The 21,917-nt window shown below is 43.5% G+C and overlaps 1 protein-coding gene and 1 long non-coding RNA gene across 5 annotated transcripts in view; one reads left to right on the top strand and one right to left on the bottom strand.

The window, feature by feature from the left end:
* arhgap24 (Rho GTPase activating protein 24) overlaps positions 1 to 21,917 on the bottom strand; it is a 472,936-nt gene that overhangs the window by 148,574 nt on the left and 302,445 nt on the right. The window lies entirely within an intron of this gene.
* On the top strand, positions 9,421 to 16,779 carry LOC116975298. The gene is made up of 3 exons (XR_004412588.1): positions 9,421 to 10,071; positions 15,822 to 15,824; positions 16,768 to 16,779. It is a non-coding gene; the product is annotated as an uncharacterized LOC116975298 (long non-coding RNA).

Genomic DNA, 21,917 nt, shown 5'->3' with positions numbered 1-21,917 from the left:
TGGGGGAAATTGTTTTTCTATGCATTCCCTCCTTTCTGCCTCATCAGTCGGGTATTACGCAAAATACAACAAGACTCGGCGTCTGGTATTTGGTAGTGCCCGATTGGCCTACTCAACCATGGTTTCCTGTGATACTCGACATGGTCTTAGAACCATGTATCACCATCCTGAAATGACCAGATTTGTTGGTTCATCCCGTAACTGGGGATAGCCATCCATGTCATAATACGACAAACTTATTAATTTGTAGAGTTTAAAGAAACCTCTACTGGAACTGGGCTGACGGACCGAACATTGAACATTATCTCAGCGGCTCACAGGCAGTCCACCAAAAAACAATATCTGGTATACATCAGGAATTGGGAGATATATTGTCACAGAAACAACATCACTTACAGCTTGATGAACATAACGCCTGTTCTGGAATTCCTGGCAGGCCTCCATTATGATGAGGGGCTCAGTTACAGTGCCATTAAACTGTGCCAGAAGTGCCCTTTCAGCATATCTATGGCGAGGATCAGAGCGTCATTCTGTTGGGACTCACCCCCTGGTAACCAAACTTATGAGGGGAATTTTTTAATATCAATCCTCCAAGAACCAGGTACTCTCAAATATGGGATGTGAGTATCGTCCTAACATTGCTAAGGAACTGGTCTCCAGCAACAGCTCTGTCCCTGCAAAAACTGACGCATAAAACAGTCATGCTGATGGCTTTGGTCACAGCACAAAGGGTACAGTCTTTACATAAGTTAAGACTGGACAATATGACTTCTTCAACAAGAAATATAACTTTTCATATTCACGAATTAATCAATCAGAACAGACCGGGACCATCAGGCCTCAAAATAGAATTTAGGGCTTACCCTATAGATGATCGTCTCTGTATAATAAGACATTTATTGTTATATATGGAGAACACCAAAAACATCAGAGGCTACGAGATGGCACTACTAATCAGCCACAAGCAACCCCACAAAAAAGTGTCGGTTCAAACTATTTCCAGATGGCTGAAACAGGTTTTAACAACAGCTGGAGTGGATACTAACATATTCAAATCTCATTCCACCAGGGCTGCAGCTACATCGGCAGCTATGGAGTTGGATGTACCGATGGACCAAATCCTGGAGACAGCAGGATGGTCAAGGGAAAAAACGTTCCAACAATTCTACCATAAACTAGTGGTTAAACCTGGAACTTTTGCAGAATCAATTTTAAGTTCTGTAATATGATTTCACCCCATGAAATAGGGGCTATAATTTGTTGTTAATAACGTTGTCATGGATTTCAATGTCGGATTCATGTTTAAACATGTTAACACAATTCCTCCCTTAGTCAATTAAGGCAGATGTGATGCATGGACTAGTTTCCACGGCATGAAATCACAGAGCTTTGAAATCTTCACGTAGTCACTCATGTGACTCCGAAGTAAAATAGTAAGATTAAACGAGAACTTACCAGTTCAAAGTTTGATCGTTATTTTATAGAAACATAGAAACATAGAAAATAGGTGCAGGAGTAGGCCATTCGGCCTTTCGAGCCTGCACCGCCATTCAATATGATCATGGCTGATCATCCAACTCAGTATCCTGTACCTGCCTTCTCTCCATAACCCCTGATCCCTTTAGCCACAAGGGCCACATCTAACTCCCTCTTAAATATAGCCAATGAACTGGCCTCAACTACCTTCTGCGGGAGAGAATTCCAGAGATTCACCACTCTCTGTGTGAAAAAAGTTTTCCTCATCTCGGTCATAAAAGATTTCCCCCTTATCCTTAAACTGTGACCCCTTGTTCTGGACTTCCCCAACATCGCGAACAATCTTCCTGCATCTAGCCTGTCCAACCCCTTAAGAATTTTGTAAGTTTCTATAAGATCCCCCCTCAATCTTCTAAATTTTAGCGAGTACAAACCGAGTTTATCCAGTCTTTCTTCATATGAAAGTCCTGACATCCCAGGAATCAGTCTGGTGAACCTTCTCTGTACTCCCTCTATGGCAAGAATGTCTTTCCTCAGATTAGGAGACCAAAACTGTACGCAATACTCCAGGTGTGGTCTCACCAAGACCCTGTACAACTGCAATAGAACCTCCCTGCTCCTATACTCAAATCCTTTTGCTATGAATGCTAACATACCATTCGCCTTCTTCACTGCCTGCTGCACCTGCATGCCTACTTTTAATGACTGGGTGTACCATGACACCCAGGTCTCGTTGCATCTCCCCCTTTCCTAATCGGTCACCATTCAGATAATAATCTACTTTCCTGTTTTTGCCACCAAAGTGGATAACCTCACATTTATCCACTTTATACTGCATCTGCCATGCATTTGCCCACTCACCCAGCCTATCCAAGTCACCTTGCAGCCTCCTAGCATCCTCCTCACAGCTAACACTGCCCCCCAGCTTCGTGTCATCCGCAAACTTGGAGATGTTGCATTCAATTCCCTCGTCCAAATCATTAATATATATCGTAAATAGCTGGGGTCCCAGAACTGAGCCTTGCGGTACCCCACTAGTCACTGCCTACCATTGTGAAAAGGACCCGTTTACTCCTACTCTTTGCTTCCTGTCTGCCAGCCAGTTCTCTATCCACATCAATACTGAACCCCAATACCATGTGCTTTAAGTTTGTATACTAATCTCTTATGTGGGACCTTGTCGAAAGCATTCTGAAAGTCCAGATATAACACATCCACTGGTTCTCCCTTATCCACTCTACTAGTTACATCCTCGAAAAATTCTATAAGATTCGTCAGACATGATTTACCCTTCATAAATCCATGCTGACTTTGTCCAATGATTTCACCACTTTCCAAATGTGCTGCTATCCCATCTTTAATAACTGATTCTAGCAGTTTCCCCACTACCGACGTTAGACTAACTGGTCTGTAATTCCCCGTTTTCCTCTCTCCCTCCCTTTTTAAAAAGTGGTGTTACATTAGCTACCCTCCAATCATATAACCATATAACCATATAACAATTACAGCACGGAAACAGGCCATCTCGGCCCTACAAGTCCGCGCCGAACAATTTTTTTCCCTTAGTCCCACCTGCCTGCACTCATACCATAACCCTCCATTCCCTTCTCATCCATATGCCTATCCAATTTATTCTTAAATTATACCAACGAACCTGCCGCCACCACTTCCACTGGAAGCTCATTCCACACCGCTACCACTCTCTGAGTAAAGAAATTCCCCCTCATGTTACCCCTAAACTTCTGTCCCTTAATTCTGAAGTCATGTCCTCTTGTTTGAAACTTCCCTTTCTCAAAGGGAAAAGCTTGATCACATCAACTCTGTCTATCCCTCTCATCATTTTAAAGACCTCTATCAAGTCCCCCCTTAACCTTCTGCGCTCCAGAGAATAAAGACCTAACTTATTCAACCTATCTCTGTAACTTAGTTGTTGAAACCCAGGCAATATTCTAGTAAATCTCCTCTGTACTCTCTCTATTTTGTTGACATCCTTCCTATAATTGGGCGACCAAAATTGTACACCATACTCCAGATTTGGTCTCACCAATGCCTTGTACAATTTTAACATTACATCCCAGCTTCTATACTCAATGCTCTGATTTATAAAGGCTAGCATACCAAAAGCTTTCTTTACCACCCTATCTATATGAGATTCCACTTTCAAGGAACTATGCACGGTTATTCCCAGATCCCTCTGTTCAACTGTATTCTTCAATTCCCTACCATTTATCATGTACGTCCTATTTTGATTTGTCCTGCCAAGGTGTAGCACCTCACATTTATCAGCATTAAACTCCATCTGTCATCTTTCAGCCCATTTTTCCAAATGGCCTAAATCACTCTGTAGACTTTGGAAATCCTCTTCATTATCCACAACACCCCCTATCTTGGTATCATCTGCATACTTACTAATCCAATTTACCACCCCTTCATCCAGATCATTGATGTACATGACAAACAACAAAGGACCCAACACAGATCCCTGAGGCACCCCACTAGTCACCTGCCTCCAACCCGACAAACAGCCATCCACCATTACCCTCTGGCTTCTCCCATTCAGCCACTGCTGAATCCATCTTGCTATTCCTGCATTTATACCCAACAGTTTAACCTTCTTAACCAACCTTCCATGAGGAACCTTGTCAAAGGCCTTACTAAAGTCCATATAGACAACATCCATTGCTTTACCCTCGTCAATTTCCCTAGTAACCTCTTCAAAAAATTCAAGAAGATTAGTCAAACATGACCTTCCAGGCACAAATCCATGTTGACTGTTCCTAATCAGACCCTGTTTATCCAGATGCTTATATATATTATCTCTAAGTATCTTTTCCATTAATTTGCCCACCACTGAAGTCAAACTAACAGGTCTATAATTGCTAGGTTTACTCTTAGAACCCTTTTTAAACAATGGAACAACATGCGCAGTACGCCAATCCTCGGGAACTATTCCCGTTTCTAATGACATTTGAAATATTTCTGTCATAGCCCCGGCTATTTCTACACTAACTTCCCTCAATGTCCTAGGGAATATCCTGTCAGGACCTGGAGACTTATCCACTTTTATATTTTTCAAAAGTGTCAGTTTCTTTTACTTTGAAACTCATAGTATCCATAACTACTCTACTCGTTTCCCTTACCTCACATAATTCAATATCCTTCTCCTTGGTGAATACCGAAGAAAAGAAATTGTTCAATATCTCCCCCATCTCTTTTGGCTCTGCAGATAGCTGCCCACTCTGTTTCTCCAATGGACCAATTTTATCCCTCGTTATCCTTTTGCTATTAATATAGCTGTAGAAACCCTTTGGATTTACTTTCACCATAAGCAACCTCATATCTTCTTTTAGCTTTTCTAATTTCTTTCTTAAGATTCTTTTTACATTCCTTATACTCCACAAGCACCTCATTTACTTCATGCTGCCTATAATTATTGTAGATCTCCCTCTTTTTCCAAACAAGATGTCCAATTTCCCTTGAAAACCAGGGCTCTTTCCAATTTTTACTGTTTCCTTTCAACCGAACAGGAACATAAAGATTCTGTACTCTTAAAATTTCCCCTTTAAATGTCCACCATTTCTCTTCTACATCTTTCCCATAAAACAAAATGTCCCAGTCCACTCCTTTTAAATCATCTCGCATCTCATCAAAGTTAGCCTTTCTCCAATCAAAAATCTCAACCCTAGGTCCAGTTCTGACCTTCTCCATAATTATATTGAAACTAATGGTATTGTGATCACTGGACCCGAAGTGCTCCCCAACGCATACCTCCGCCACCTGTCCCGTCTCATTTCCTAACAGGAGGTCCAGCACTGCCCCTCCTCTAGTAGGTACCTCTATGTATTGCTGCAAAAAACTGTCCTGCACACATTTTACAAACTCCAAACCATCCAGCCCTTTTACAGAATGTGTTTCCCAGTCTATGTGTGGAAAGTTGAAATCTCCCACAATCACTACCTTGTGCTTACTACTAATATCTGCTATCTCCTTACATATTTGCTCTTCCAATTCTCGTTCCCCATTTGGCGGTCTATAATACACCCCTATAAGTGTTGCTACACCTTTCCCACTTCTCAGTTCCACCCAAATAGCCTCCCTAGATGAGCCCTCCAATCTATCCTGCCAAAGCACTCCTGTAATATCTTCCCTGACTAGCAATGCAACACCACCACCTCTTGCCCCTCCAATTCTATCACACCTGAAGCAACGAAATCCTGGAATATTTAGTTTCCAATCACAGCCCTCCTGCAACCATGTTTCACTGATCGCCACAACATCATACTTCCAGGTGTCTATCCAGACTCTAAGCTCATCCACCTTTCTTACAATGCTCCTAGCATTAAAATATGCACATTTAAGAAACCCCCCGTCCCTTCTTCTCTGTTTATTTCCTTTTTTTTCTTTCTCCTCTTGTGTCCGAGTGCTTCCCTTTTCTGCTTCCTGCCTCCCATTCTGTCTAATAGCTTTCTCTATTTGAGTCCCTCGCCCCAACCATTCTAGTTTAAAGTCTCCCCAGTGACCTTTGCAAATTTCCCCGCCAGGATGTTGGTCCCCCTCGGGTTCAAGTGCAACCCATCCTTTCTGTACAGGTCCCACCTTCCCAAAAGAAGTCCCAATGATCCAGAAACTTGAATCCCTGCCCTCTGCACCAGTCTTTCAGCCACGCATTTATCCTCCACCTCGCTCCATTCCTACTCTCACTGTCGCGTGGTACAGGCAATAATCCTGAGATTGTTACCTTTTTGGTCCTTTTCCTTAACTCTCCTCCCAACACCCTAAATCCTCCCTTCAAGACCTCTTCACTTTTTTTACCCATGTCATTTGTACCAATATGTACCACGACCTCAGGCTCCTCTCCCTCTGATTTCAGGATATCTTGGATGCGTTGAGACACGTCCGAGACCTTGGCACCAGGGAGGCAGACCACCATCCTGGTCTCCTGACTGCGTCCACAGAAACGCCTATCCGACCCCATAACAATAGAGTCCCCAATTACTATTGCCCTCTTCTTTTTTTCCCTACCTTTCCCCATAATCCTCAGGAACTATTCCAGAATCTAAAGAGTTTTGAAAAATTATCACTAATGCATCCACTATTTCTGGGGCTACTTCCTTAAGTACTCTGGGATGCAGCCTATCCGGCCCTGGGGATTTATCGGCCTTTAATCCATTCAATTTACCTAACACCACTTCCCGGCTAACATGGATTTCACTCAGTTCCTCCATCTCATTTGACCCCCGGTCCCCTGCTATTTCCGGCAGATTATTCATGTCTTCCTTAGTGAAGACAGAACCAAAGTAGTTATTCAATTGGTCTGCCATGTCCTTGTTCCCCATGATCAATTCACCCGTTTCTGACTGCAAGGGACCTACATTTGTTTTAACTAATCTTTTTCTCTTCACATATCTATAAAAGCGTTTGCAGTCAGTTTTTATGTTCCCTGCCAGTTTTCTTTCATAATCTATTTTCCCTTTCCTAATTAAGCCCTTTGTCCTCCTCTGCAGGCCTCTGAATTTCTGTCAGTCCTCTGGTAGGCTGCTTTTTCTGGCTAATTTGTATGCTTCATCTTTTGTTTTGATACTATCCCTGATTTCCCTTGTTATCCACGGATGCACTACCTTCCCTGATTTATTTTTTGCCAAACTGGGATGAACAATTGTTGTAGTTCATCCATGCAGTCTTTAAATGCCTTCCATTGCATATCCACCGTCAACCCATTAAGAATCAATCGCCAGTCTATCTTGGCCAATTCACGTCTCATACCCTCAAAGTTACCTTTCTTTAAGCTCAGGACCCTTGTTTCTGAATTAACGATGTCACTCTCCATCCTAATGAAGAACTCAACCATATTATGGTCACTCTTGCCCAAGGGGCCACGCACAACAAGACTGTTAACTAACCCTTCCTCATTACTCAATACCCAGTCTAGAATAGCCTGCTCTCTCGTTGGTTCCTCTACATGTTGGTTTAGAAAACTATCCCGCATACATTCCAAGAAATCCTCTTCCTCAGCACCCTTGCCAATTTGATTCACCCAATCTATATGTAGATTGAAGTCACCCATTATAACTGTTTTACCTTTGTTGCACGCATTTCTAATTTCCAGTTTGATGCCATCCCCAACCACTACTACTGTTAGGTGGCCTGTACACAACTCCCACTAGCGTTTTCTGCCCCTTAGTGTTTCGCAGCTCTACCCATATCGATTCCACATCCTCAAAGCTAATGTCCTTCCTTTCTATTATGTTAATCTGCTCTCTAACCAGCAACGCTACCCCACCTCCTTTCCCTTTCTGTCTATCCCTCCTGAATATTGAATATCCCTGGATGTTCAGCTCCCAGCCTTGGTCACCCTGGAGCCATGTCTCCGTGATCCCAACTATATCATAGTCATTAATATCTATCAGCACATTCAACTCATCCACCTTATTACGAGTGTTCCTTGCATTGAGACACAAAGCCTTCAGGCTTGTTTTTACAACACTCTTACCCCTTATACTATTATGCTGAAAAGTGGCCCTTTTTGATTTTTGCCCTGGATTTGCCGGCCTGCCGCTTTTACTTTTCACCTTGCTACCTATTTCTTCTACCCTCATTTTACACCCCCTCTGTCTCTACGCTCACACATTTAAGAAACCCTTTCCCTTTAACTCCATCCTCCACTATCCCATTCGACACCCCTTATGAGGAGTAACGTTGAGGGATTATGTACCCTCCGCTCCCACCCTTGATCATAAAGTTCAACTGGTATCCTCTTCTCTAATCTTACTATGTTCAGTCATTACTGTTATCTGTGATTTCGCACCGCTGCTTTGAATGACACGCATGTTTCCTGGCGGGTTCTTTACGTAATCCCTCAACGTTACTCCTCATAAAATAACGATCAAACTTCCAACTGGTAAGTTCTCGTTTAATCTTACTATTTCTTGTGATGGAGACAGTGAGATCAAGAAAGGGGAGGGAGGTGTCGGAGATGGTCCAAGTGCAGGATGAAAATTGGTGGTGAAATTGATGAAGTCCATGAGTTCTGCATGGGTGCAGGAGGTCAGGAGTCAAGAGTGGTTTATTGTCATATACCCCGGACGGGACAATGAAATTCTTACTTGCTGCAGCACAACAGAATATGTGAATATGTAAACATTGTATATAACAGGAAAAAAAAAAGGAAAAGTTCAATAAATAACAAATATAGTGCAAATAACAAATAATAATAGTCTTTTGCAGTTCAGAGCTCATAGCTTATTAGTTGTTTTAGCCTGATGGCTGTGGGGAAGATGCTTGGATGTTACTGAACCCGGACGTTACAGTTTTCAGGCTCCTGTACCTTCATCCTGATGGCAGTGGTGAGATTAGTGAGTGGCCAGGATGGTGTAGGTCCCTGATGATTTTGGCTGCCTTTTTGAGGCAGTGTCTACGATAGATCCCTTCGACAGTGGGGAGGTCAAAGCCGGTGATGGACTGGGCAGCGGTCACAACCTTTTTGTAGTCTTTCTCGCTCCTGGACGTTCAAGTTGCACGTTCGATGCAGTCATCAATGTAATGGAGATAGAGTTCAGGGATAGGGCCAGTGTATGTCTGGAACAAGGATTGATCAACGTGGCAGGCATGGCTGGGTCCCATGCGGGTGCCCATAGCTACGCCTTGGACTTGGAGAAAGTGGGAGGAGTCAAAGGAGAAGTTGTTGTGGGTGAGGGCCGGCTCTGCTAGGCGGGGCAGAGTGTTAGTAGAGGGAAATTGGATGGTTCTATGGTCAAGGAAGAAACTATGGGCTTTCAGGCCGTCCTAGTGGGGGATGGAGGTGTAGAGTGATTGAACGCCCATAGTAAAGATGAGGAAGTTTGTGCTCAGAAAGCAGAAGTCATTGAAGAGGCAATAGGCATGTGAGGTATCTTGGACATAGGTTGGGAGATATTGGACCAGGAAGGATAAGATGGAGTCGAGGTACGTGGAAATCATTTCCGTGGGACAGGAAATCTGTGGCATATTATATGTAAACAGGATGTTTTTCTGATGATCATTCATGTCCGTGAGTTCTCCATAAGCCAAGCATTTGTAACCTGGGGAGGGCCTGTATCTGAATAAGTGATGGGAAAATGTTTACATCCAGATTATTTCAGTCATCATGAGAAATGCCACAGATGATATGTTGTTCCACTAAAAAATATATACCCGGTATTTAGGAATATTTAGGAATGTAAATGTTAGAAGATTGCAGTCGCCTCAAAAATTGGATTTTCAGGCTTTTAAGACGGCATAAAACCACCTTGAATTGAAAGCCTGGTATTCCCTTCTTTGCAATAATAGTACAACCACTGTTGACTTTTTCATGATAAGACTTTTAAAGGGATATAAAAGTAGTGAAATATATTTTATGATATGTTATGTGTTTATGGCAGTTCCCCCAAAAATATTGTTTATATCATGAAATGACCCGATCAATGACAAATGAAGTTGTCTACATATAAGAGGCTCAGCAAAGTATTGAAGATACCAAGTACTAACAAATTCACTGACAGAAGCTTGTGATCTCTGCTTCAAGTTATGTGTTGGCCAGAATGTTAGACAACATGATCTCAGGGTACTAAGTACTACTCCGTTTTGAATCCCTGCTGAAAACAAAAGGTGTCTTTAAAGCTGCCATCTGCCGTAAATGATCCCACTAACCATATAACCATATAACAATTACAGCACAGAAACAGGCCATCTCGGCCCTTCTAGTCCGTACCGAACACTTACTCTCACCTAGTCCCATCTACTTGCACTCAGACCACAACCCTCCATTCCTTTCCCGTCCATATACCTATCCAATTTATTTTTAAATGATAAAATCGAACCTGCCTCCACCACTTCCACTGGAAGCTCATTCCACACAGCTACTACTCTCTGAGTAAAAAAGTTCCCCCTCATGTTACCCCTAAACCTTTGTCCCTTAATTCTCAAATCATGTCCTCTTGTTTGAATCTTCCCTACTCTCAATGGAAAAAGCTTATCCACGTCAACTCTGTCTATCCCTCTCATATTCCTAACAGTATCATATTCCCCAAGATAAATAATGTGATCTTGTTACGGAATTAATACTTAATATTAGCATGGCCAACTTCTACTGAGGCATGAAAAAAAAGGACAAGTGTGTTATTTTACAGTAGGAAGCATTCATTATCGGTACTGAACTGATTCCCTGAAAGTTCATGGAGTATGGTTCTCAGGAAGTGCAGTTCTCTGGCTAACTTGCTACAAGATCCATATATGAACATAAAAATATTATAAATTCAGTCATTACAACTGCATTACGCCACTTAATAAAAATATATTGCTTGTTGAAGACATACTTTGCAATGATTGCCATCGGATTTAAATGTGTCTTGGCTCTTGCCAACACTATTGAGGACCTAATGATCAAAGCAATAAAAACTGCTTGCAATTCTATAACCAGAGCACCATAAATAGCAGGGGAAGAGCTGGTGGGGGCCACTGAAGATTGCTGAGCACAGTGCAGAGGAAATTCAGCAGGATGTTACCAAAAATGGAGGGCTGCAGTTATAAGGGGCAATTGCTTAAACATGCATCATTCACATTGAAATATGCGAGGCAGAGGAATGAGGTTAATAAATTAGGACAAGGTATAGATAACAAATAGGATAGATAATCAGAGTCTACTTGTCAGGGCAGGAGTCTAGAACTTAAGTTCAGTGGGGAGAAATTTCAAGGAGATCTGAGGGGTTAGGTTTTATACACAGATGGGAGGTTAGCTGCAAAGAGCTGCTGGGGGAGCTGATGGAGGAGGTTACAATTACCACAGGCAAAATGCATTTGTAGAGGTACTTTGATAGGAACGACAGAGAGGGTTATGGGCCTAATACTTGCAAATGTGATTGGCGTAGGATTGGTATCGATATGTTTCTATCATTCTATGATTTCCAGATGGTAATCAACAAGAAGATAGACACAAAAAGGCTGGAGTAACTCTTTAGAGGCAGGCAGCATCTCTGGAGAGAAAGAATGGGTGATATTTCAGGCTTGAGACTCTTCTTCAGACTAAGTCAGTACGAAAGTGAAATACTGAGCCAGAAGATTTTCTGAGAAGGTCAACCACATTTTGGATGCTGGGTCTTGTGTGGGTGACCTGAAGAAAAAGCAGATTTTCAGGGAGTGCAGCATGATATATAAATGTTAATCCTGACCAAATTGGAGAGGCTAGGACTCTAAAATGGAGTAAAAGCTTCAGGGCTGTTGGGAGAATTGGTCAATTTGGAATATCTCTCTGCAGAACTGTGACAAGCTGTGGAGAGGTGCCAGTGTGTCTAGAGCCTCAAAGTTGCAAGAAAATAATAAGAACATCTGCAGACCCTGTCAATTAGGTGCAAAATGCATAGAATGGATTGGATGGCTGTAAACCAGACATACACCTTGTAAATAATTGTAAATAATGTTGCAGAGTTCTACTTTGCCGAGTGTTGATTGGATCAGGTATTGAGCCTTGTCTGGGTTTCTTGCAAATCAGAGTCAATGTTTCTAAGTTGGCTTCCTTACGAAGTCTAGTTTGAATACAATGTATTGAGCTGCTGTATTATTGGATTAGGAAAATGTCTGTTATGGATGGGGTTAATCAATATCTGTATTTGGATTATTAGGAGACCATCCCCATGTGGTTCGGCCCCTCAAGGTCCTGGGACCAATAAAAGTCCGTTGCCACGAGGTCCCGCGTCGATCTTCTGGGAGACTGCGTGACCTTCTGGAGTGTCTCTGTTTGAGCGAGGCCTAGAGGGCTTGATCAGGCAGATACGAGGATCGAACCCACGGTTGGATAGGTACAGTAGTTGAACTGTAATTGCGCTTTGTTAAAATAAAGATTAGTTGTTCATGTGCTTGATTCGGTGATTTTTGACTGAAACTAGACTGGGGGAAGCTTAGAATGAGCTGAATTTGTCAATAGCAACGTCAAGCATTCACATCAATGGAATCAACACCAACTTTGGGAGTTTAACACCAGTTTAACCAAGACATCCTGAGTCTAGTGATCATGATTCAATTGTCAAGTAAAAAGTCAAGAGTATTAGATTGTCATATGTCCCATAACGGAACAATGACATTCTTACTTGCAGCAGCACAACAGATATGTAAACATAACTAGCAGCGTGTCAGTTTTTTCAACTTTTTAATTTTTTTTTAGTGAGTTTAAATGTATGTTTTTAATGTTTCTTTGTGTGTCTTGTGTGGGGGGGGGGGTAAGGGGGAAACCGTTTTGGTCGCCTCCTCCACGGAGTGGCGACTTTTCCCATGTTGCCTACCCCGTGGCCTAACATCGAGGATCGGGCGACCTTTCCCGGAGACGCGCCTGAAGCTTCAGCTGCGGGCGCAGCGTGGACTCTCGGCGTGGAGCGGGCGAGCCCTCGCTGGGGGTCACCAGAGGGGAGCGCTCCATTTTGCTGGCCCGCGGCAGCCTGGGGCCGCGGTCTGCAGAGCTCCAGCTGGCGCAACGTCCGCAGCCTGGGATCCCTTGCTGGGGACCCGGGAGAGGAAGAAGATTCCACTCCGACTGCCGGCCCGCGGCCAACTTCTACTGCAGGCGCGGCGTGGACTTACCATCGGAAGTGGGGTCCCTCGCTGTGCATCCCTGGAGGGGCGCTTCGACTTCGACTGCCGGCCCTGCAGTCTGCGGTGCGAACTTCAAATCACCGACCGCCGGCCTGCGGCCTACACCAACCTGAAGCCGCAGTCTCCGGTGGGGGAGGCACCGATTCAGGACTTACCTTGACTTTCATTCATCTGGATGTCCCCAGCGGCGACTGCGGAGGGTTGAGGTCCCGACAATGGAAAATGGAGGAGAACTGGCCAAATTTTGTGCCTTCCACCACAGTGATGAATGCCGTGGTGGATGTTTGTGTTAAATTTGTATTGTGTTTTTGTGTGTTCTTTCTCATTGTACCGCTGCTGGCAAATTCATTTCACTTGCACTTTATGTGCAATGTGATGAATAAAACCGTATTGTATTGTACACTGTAAACACCATATTAAACAAGAAAAAATGTGCAGTATATAAAAAATAAATAATAATAGTGCAAAGACAAAAACAATGCTCGGATCTTAATTGGAGGTTGTAATGCTGATAGCTTTATGGTTGTAAGGGAGAAGTCGCTCCTGAACCTGGTTGTTACAGTTTACAGGTTCCTGCATCTTCCTACGCCTTCCGGAGGTGCTGCTGGGAAGCCTCGTGGGCCGGAGCTTCGCAGGTCAGGCGTGGAGCCTCGCGGGTTGATGAAGCCCGCAGCCAACGACCCCTGGGTCTGCGGAGCCCACTGCCGGGGCCTGGGATGGCAGCACGGAGGCGTCCGGAGAGGAACCGACAGTGTTAGTGGAGAGGTTGGTGCGGCAGTCTATGATGGCGCCAACCGACAGATGAGGATGGACCATGTGGAACTGAGGATGCCGCTGCCTGGGGAAAGAACAAAGGAGGACCCTGCGTGCCGGGGCTGCTGTAAGGGGGGGGGGGGGGGTAAGAACAAAGGGGGAACTGGCACAGGAGGAGGGGGGAATTTGTAATTTTGTAAGCGCCCTTTATGGGCGACTATTTGCGTGCCTTGGGTATACAAGCAAAGAATTTCACTGTGACTTGTCACTTGTGACAATAAAGCATTCATTCTCCAGATAGCAGGACTGAAATGAGAGTGTGGCCAGGGTGATGTGGGTCTCTGATGATGCTGGCTGCCTTTTTGGCGGCAGCAACTCTTGATGATCCCTTAGATGGTGGGAAGATCGGTGCCTGCGATAGACTAGGTATTGTCCACACCTCTTTGCAATGGTCTTCATTCCTGGGTGTTTGAGTTGGCAGAGCAGGCAATGATACAACCAGTCAATATGTTCTCTACTGTACACCAGTGTATATGCGTAGGCTACACCATTTGTGGCCTTCACCTCAATCAAGGAACAATCACTGGAACTGATGGAAATTTCTTACAAACTAGTCGTTCTGTAAGATACTGTGAAAATCTGACATTATTGCATAATAATAATAATAATAATAATAATATCTTTTATTGTCATTGCACGTCAGTGCAACGAGATTTAGTATGCAGCTCCAACCGATGAAAAGGAAAAGTAAAATAAATAAATAAGCTGTGTGTCGTGACCATCCGAGGGAGACAGTCCAGGGGGGATGGGGGACACTCAGCAGGGCCGGTTCAGAGCCGCTATAGCTCTTGGAATAAAGCTGTTTCTGAGTCTGGAGGTTCGGGCGTAGAAGGCCTTGTAACGTCTGCCGGAGGGAAGTAGTTCAAACAGTCCGTTACAGGGGTGTGATGAGTCTTTATGGATGCTGACGACCTTCCTGAGGCACCGTGTGTGGTAGATGCCCTCCAAGGCTGGTAGCTCTGTCCCAATGATCCTCTGTGAACGACGCGCTGAAGAGCTCTCCTCTCCGCCTCCGTGCAGCTGAGATACCACACAGAGATGCCATACGTTAATATGCTCTCTGTGGTGCAGCGGTAAAATGTTGTCAGCAGCTGTTGGGGCAGACCAGTCTTTTTTAATGTCCTCAGGAAGAACAGTCGTTGCTGTGCCTTCTTGACCAGCGCAGCGGTGTTGGTGGACCATGTGAGGTCCTCTGAAATGTGAGTGCCCAGAAACTTAAAGCTGGACACTCTCTCCACACTTTCCCCGTAAATGGAGATTGGGGCGTATTCTCCATTATGGGACCTCCTGAAGTCAATAATCAGCTCCTTGGTCTTGGAGGTGTTTAGTGACAAGTTGTTACGTGTGGGGGATCTAAATTGATTTTTAATGGTATAGTAAAGCATTAGTATTCCATCAAATATCATCAGATCATAAAATAAACTATTTCACATGTACGTAAATGCAATCCCTTCACATTACTGGATCATTATGGGGAGATTTCTATCATATCAATGGGAATCATCATTGCTTTGCTTCTGACTGCAAATCTGGAGCAAAGTAAAAAAGACCCAAATGCTGGAGTAACTCAGCGGGACAAGTAGCATCTCTGGAGAGAAGGAATGGGTGAAGAAGGGTCTTGACCCGAAACATAAAAAACTTCCCACATAAAAAAAACCGCAAATTGAGCAAAACTAAAGAACCAAGTCTGGGCTCTTTGGTTAAAGATTTTATGGAATATTTTAGATATGACATAACATAGAGGCAGTAAAGGTGAAAAGTTATTTGAAAATAAATTGTGTAGCTTCCAAATAGAGAACCAGAGGCAATCACTTCGGAACTAAACTGATCTTGCAAAAAGCTGATGGTAGATTCCGTACGAATGAACCTAAATGGTGTTGGCCTATGTCATGTAATTTCCTTTCAAATTTCTACCCAATAGTTATCTTTGGTAACAGCATGTCAGGATTTTAATGTTTCCATGTTTCAAGAAATTTAACGATTGGGGCATTTAGCAAAGGCACTGACAGATGTCCAGAGGCAATTTAGTAAGCAGGTTTATTTTAAATAGTTGATAGTTTTAGTCAGATAACTGAGCTAAAACTATTTTAGTTCCTCAATTGCAAGGCAATCACAGAGGGAATTAAATCAAAACTTAAGAAAAGAACATGAATAGCAGGGGAACAGCAGAAATCATAGAAAGGGATCAATGAGAGTCTGAAGAAGGGCCTTGATCCAAAATGTCAGCTGTCCATTTCCTACACGGATGCTGCCTGACCCACTGAGTTACTCCAGCACTTTGGGTCCTTTATTGTAAACCAGCATCTGCGGTTCCTTATTTCTACATGGCTACATTGCCTTTTGCCTGAAATTATCAGCTTTAGATCAAGTTGGTTATTGGCTTCTCCATGTGTCATTTGGCTTGAAAGTGGTGGTCTATCTATATTTCCAAATGCAAGATTTGGATCCTGTCATGTTTTGAGTTTTGAAAATGATGCAGATTTTGGTTGAATGTAGAAAGCTTCATCTCAGGGACTAAATGAATCAAAAAGTGTCAAAGTTTCAACCCAAGTGAGACAGAAACGGAAGAATCAAAAATACACAGATACAGCTGCCTTACATGGCCAGAGACCTGGGTTCGATCCTGTCTAGGGGTGCTGTCCGTACAGAGTTTGTACGTTCTCCCTGTTACCGCATAGGTTTTCTCTGGGTGCCCTAGTTTCCTACCTCACTCCAAAGTCATACAGGTTTATAGGTTAATTGGCTGTGGTAAAACTGTAAATTGTTCCCAGTGTGTAGGATAGTGCTGGTGTACAAGGTGATCGCTGGTCAGTGCGGACTCGGTGGGCCGAAGGACCTTTTTCTGCACTGTTTTTCTAAAGTCTAAGATCCAGCCGGAGAAAGCAAACACACAGTGAGATTAGTGACTCCTACTAATTTTGTGCTGAAAAATCATGGTTTGTTCACAATATCAACAATGCTGGTGGATTACAACTGACTCGTAATATGCCTTCCACAAGTTAAATACAAACATTGTTCTAATGTTTCAAGCAAATTCACAGATTTAAAGAAGTTGACAATTAGGGAAAATCAACAGGTGAAACAGGAAGAGACAGGACATATTGTTGCGGCTTGAGAATCAGCTCTTGAACAAGGAATTTGTATTTTGCAGCCTCATCCTTGTGGCTTGAGGACATACCTTATTGGGTCGGCATTAAGTTAATGTGGCAAAGGCTTCGGCGTCATCCAGGTTTGACACTTGAGAGAAACATAGAAACATAGAAAATAGGTGCAGGAGGAGGCCATTGGGCCCCTCGAGCCAGCACCGCCATTCATTGTGATCATGGCTGATCATCCACAATCAGTAACTCGTGCCTGCCTTCTCCCCATACCCCTAGATTCCGCTAGCCCCTAGAGCTCAATCTGACTCTCTTTTAAATTCATCCAGTGAGTTGGTCTCTACTGCCTTCTGTGGCAGAGAATTCCACAAATTCACAACTCTCTGGGTGAAAAAGTATTTTCTCATCTCAGTTTTAAATGGCCTCCCCTTTATTCTTGGACTGTGGCCCCCATGGTTTTTGACTCCCCCAACATTGGGAACATTTTTCCTGCAGAATAATAGAGAATAATAGAGAGAGAGCGGAATAATAGAACTCTTGGCAAAGATGCAAGTCAGGTTGTGTTTCTGGTCAAATGCACATGTAGGGTTGCCAACTGTCCCGTATTAGCCAGGACATCCCGTATTTGGGCTAGATTGCTTTGTCCCGTACGGGACCGCCCTTGTTCCATATTTGACGGCTACTACTCGGGTTGAGGGGACTATCGGGTGGGAGCGTCGCGTCCGGCCCCGCCTTACCCATCCCTACGAAGTGCAGCCCATGCAGTGCAGCAACAGTGCCTCGCCCGAATTGTCCGACCTTCGGACCTTCGCATACCGCCCTCCTGGCTGATCATCGGTTCATGAGTTGACTGGGGTGGCGGACGTCGCACGGGCCAAAACTTTTCAGCTGCCCTGCCGGCTGAGCTTTGTGTGCAGTCCAGCACCCGGGTCAACTCATCATTCACCCAGCCACGGCTGGGTCGGTCAACAAATTGCTGTCGGGAATTTGTCCTGTAATTTGACCTTCTATCCTTTATTTGGGAGCGAGAAAGTTGGCAACCCTATGCACAAGTATGTTGAGGTACATGCTTAATGAAAATGTTGCTTGCAGCAGCATCACAGGCTCATAGACCCAGTGACATAAACAGGAGGCATATCTGAAATACATGCTCAAATATAACCACAAAAAGAATAAAGGGAAAGGAATAGCCTATAAGGTAGCACAAATAGAAAGGCATTTGCCATTAGTTTTCACTCTCTCTCTTTCTCTTGATTGAGTAGACCAAAGAAAAATATGCAAATGTTCTAGAGAATCTGTGCCCTCTGGACTCTCTCCATCATTGGATGCCCGGCTTACAGCACGAAGTAAAGATTGCCAGAGTGATTGAAGGGGGCTAAGTTAACATTTTCTCCCTATAAACTGCTCCAGGTCCTTCCCTTATACTGTCAATGTGCTGGAAGGTTGACTGGCTGGCCACTATAACTAATCTCTAATGCAAGGCGGCAGAGGGAGAATTGACGGGTGTGTGACAGAGAATAGACTGGAGGGAAATAAGCGGGTGAATGCTATGGGGTCCCATTGAGTTCTGGCACAGATTTCATGCACCAAATGTCTACCTTCCATGCTGTAGAAATATATAACAAACCTTGATTGAATGCCTCCACTAAGTCACACTCAGTATATTGGCACCTACTTGCCAATTAATACAAGGAATGTTTATTGCTGCGATGAGGCCAGCCAAGAACCTTTAGCAGCACTGTGCTAGATACATGCCTTAAGCTACTGTGCAGCCCTAGACTGGCAGATCCAGTGACAGCCACAGTCTGCTGTGGTCCAAAACTTGGCCGCAATGCTGATCTATGTGAAATGGTACATGAGGTAGCACAGAGGCCAGATCTCCCAACTGCCACTCAACACAGCAAAACGGCTTCTTCAATCCCTTGAGGCAGAGATCAGGTGTTGCGTTGATGTGCCATTTCCCTGCAGCGTGACTACATTTCAATCTATCATTCCTTCAACCATGGCAATAGCAACCAAATCTTTTTTCCAAAGGCTTTCAAAAATGGTCTCTCTTTGTACTGGCAATCTACTTTAATTACCCCATTTTTTAAAATTTCATTTGCATTAGTTTTTGTTCTCACAGTTAGCACTACTGTACGTCACCAGATTAGTATTTATGCTTGTGCCAACGGGCTTTGTGTAAAAGATGGGTCTACTTGTAAATTACTTAAGCGAGAAGGAATGTAAGTTGGCAAGTACTGGCCTATATCTTTGTCACGTTGCATTTCTTCTACTCATTTACCAAAAGAATATCAATACAATACTCTTCATCTGTGAATTAAATCAAAATGAATGAACCTCCTAAACAACGTAATAGAATTCCATCCAATACCATTTTCCATTGGATATTTGTAATCAGATGCCAATTTTAGGCTATGAACAGGATACATTTACGGGCCAGAAGCCTTTTTGAAGAAGGGTTGGAGATGTTTTTAAAATTAAAGAATTACTGATATTAATGTAAGGATTAATATTGTTCTAGTTTGTTCATGGATCAAGGTCAAACATAATATAGAATTGCAACAGAGAACATGTGCATTGTGTATAATGAACCCAAATATGAATTAAATTGTGCCCCCCAAAACCCAGAGATGCTGCAGTGTTTATGATGTGAGATTTTGATAGGAGCCCTGTTAATGCAGCTAGGTTTCAGTTAGACTTATACTGATAGTTATTGTCACCTGTACCCGGGGAAGGCATCAATGTCTGTGGGCACAAGTTAGGAGAGGTACATCTGTGCTTAGTGATTTCCTTCACACTGGTCTCAAAATCAAATGGAAGGCTAGTACAACCGATAAGAGAAGCCTTGCTTGCGGAAAGATCCATGCCCTACGGAAGGCTCAAAGTCTGGATGTAGCAGCACCACTGAGGATCCCCACCCCCAATCCTCCCCCCCTCCCCCCTCAAAGTCTGGTTAGTTTAGTTTAGAGATACAGCGTGAAATAGGCCCTTCGGCCCACCAAGTCTGTGCCGACCAATGATCACCCATACACTAATTCTACCCTACACGCTGGGGACAATTTACAGCAGCCAATTAACCTACAATCCTGTGTAGAAAGGAACTGCAGATGCTGGTTTAAATCAAAGATAGACACAAAATGCTGGAGTAACTGAGCAGGACAGGCAGCATATCTAGAGAAAATGAATGGGTGGCATTTCGGGTCAAGACCGGTTCGGGTAGAAGAAGGGCCTCGACCCAAAACATCACACATTCCTTCTCTCCAGAGATGTTAACTTACAATCCTGTACATCTTTGGGGTGTGGGAGGAAACTGGAGCACCTGGAGGAAACTCACACCATCAGAACATGCTGGGAGAACATACAAATACTCTACAGACAGCACCCGTAGTCAGGATCGAACCTGGGTCTCTGGCGCTATAATGCAGCTACTCTATCACTGCTCCACTGTGCCGCCACCTGGTTGCTTCATGACTGGATGCGCCAAGCAACATCAACTCTGATGCCTTTTATCCTGTGTAAGGTGTGATAAATTGTCAACACCCGTAATATCCAGAAATGCAATGTATAAATTAGACGCCCTGGTGCTTAAGTGGACAGTTAATAATTTTGGTTTTCTGTAAGGAAATGTTATTTTAGTTTATTTGACTAATACGCCTTTCTTTTAATACTAATATCGATTCTTACACCAACCTAAAGCTTTATGCTCACTGTGAGCTATTTCTCCCCCCAAGAACAGGCACTGGGGCCCAATAGACATTACAATGGCAGATCACCGGGGAAAGCAACACAGTGGGAGGCAGTGGGAGAGTTCACTTTATTTCTTTGTTAAAGAGAATAAACAACTTTATTCTAAGTCTTGCAGACATTTCCAAGTCAAGTTGAGTTTATTGTCCTATGCGTAAGTACGGTGTGGCACAGCTGCAATGGAAATCTTGCTTGCAGCAGCATCACAGGCATTTGCACCCAGACAAACAAGCAAAATCAAATGTGTTGGAAGGAACTGCAGACACAAAATGCTGGAGTAACTCAGTGGTTCAGGCAGCATCTCTGACTCGGTCTGAAGAAGGGTCTCGACCTGAAACGTCACCTAATCCTTTTCTCTAGAGATGCTGCCTGACCCGCTGAGTGACTCCATCATTTTGTGTCTATTTATGCAAAAGCAAATCATACATAAATGAAACATAACATTTCTAAATGAAATAGGACTGTGCAAAAAACTAAGACATTAGAACAAAGCACAATAAGATGAAAATAGAAGAGAAGATCAAGGTCTCTATAACCTTGAAATTGAGAAAGGAGAATGGCTTATTTTAAAAAGGCCACAGATTTCCTTCCTAAAAATGTGTTTCTTCAGCATGGGTCATAAATCCCAACTAATGCTCTTCCGTGCCAATGACACCCCTGAAAGTGCGCTGTCACCCTGTGCAGTTGTCTGAGGGAGGTCAGAATTTGGCACATCTCCCTTCTTATACTGAACAGTGCCTAGAGCCAGGGCACAGAAAAAAGGGACTCTATCCAAAACATACCAATCCACGTTCTCCAGTGATGCTGCCCGACCGCTGTTACTCCAACACTTTGTGTCCTTTTTAGTAAACCAGCATCTGCAGTTCCTTGTTTCTACATCGCAACAGTGCCATTTGACTGCAATTATCAGCTTCAGATACGTTGGTTACATTAGCCGCTAATTTGGCTTGAAAATGATGGTCTATCTACATTTCTGAATCAAAAGCTGGATCCAATCTTGTTTTGTGGTTCTTCCTGATTAAAAAATGTTTACATCCACCACAATTACACGTTAAGGCAACCCTAATTCCACTCTTTTTTTGTTGTTGTAAATTTGTTGCCCAAATTGTTGGGGAAAAGTAAACACTCACCAAGTCAGAGTGCATCTGTGGGAGGAAATGCCATCTATAGGTCCATGTTTGAGACGTT

This window comes from Amblyraja radiata, chromosome 1, assembly GCF_010909765.2.
Source record: "Amblyraja radiata isolate CabotCenter1 chromosome 1, sAmbRad1.1.pri, whole genome shotgun sequence".
NCBI classification, from domain to species: Eukaryota; Metazoa; Chordata; class Chondrichthyes; order Rajiformes; family Rajidae; genus Amblyraja; species Amblyraja radiata.
This window is presented reverse-complemented; position numbering and strand designations above follow the sequence as displayed.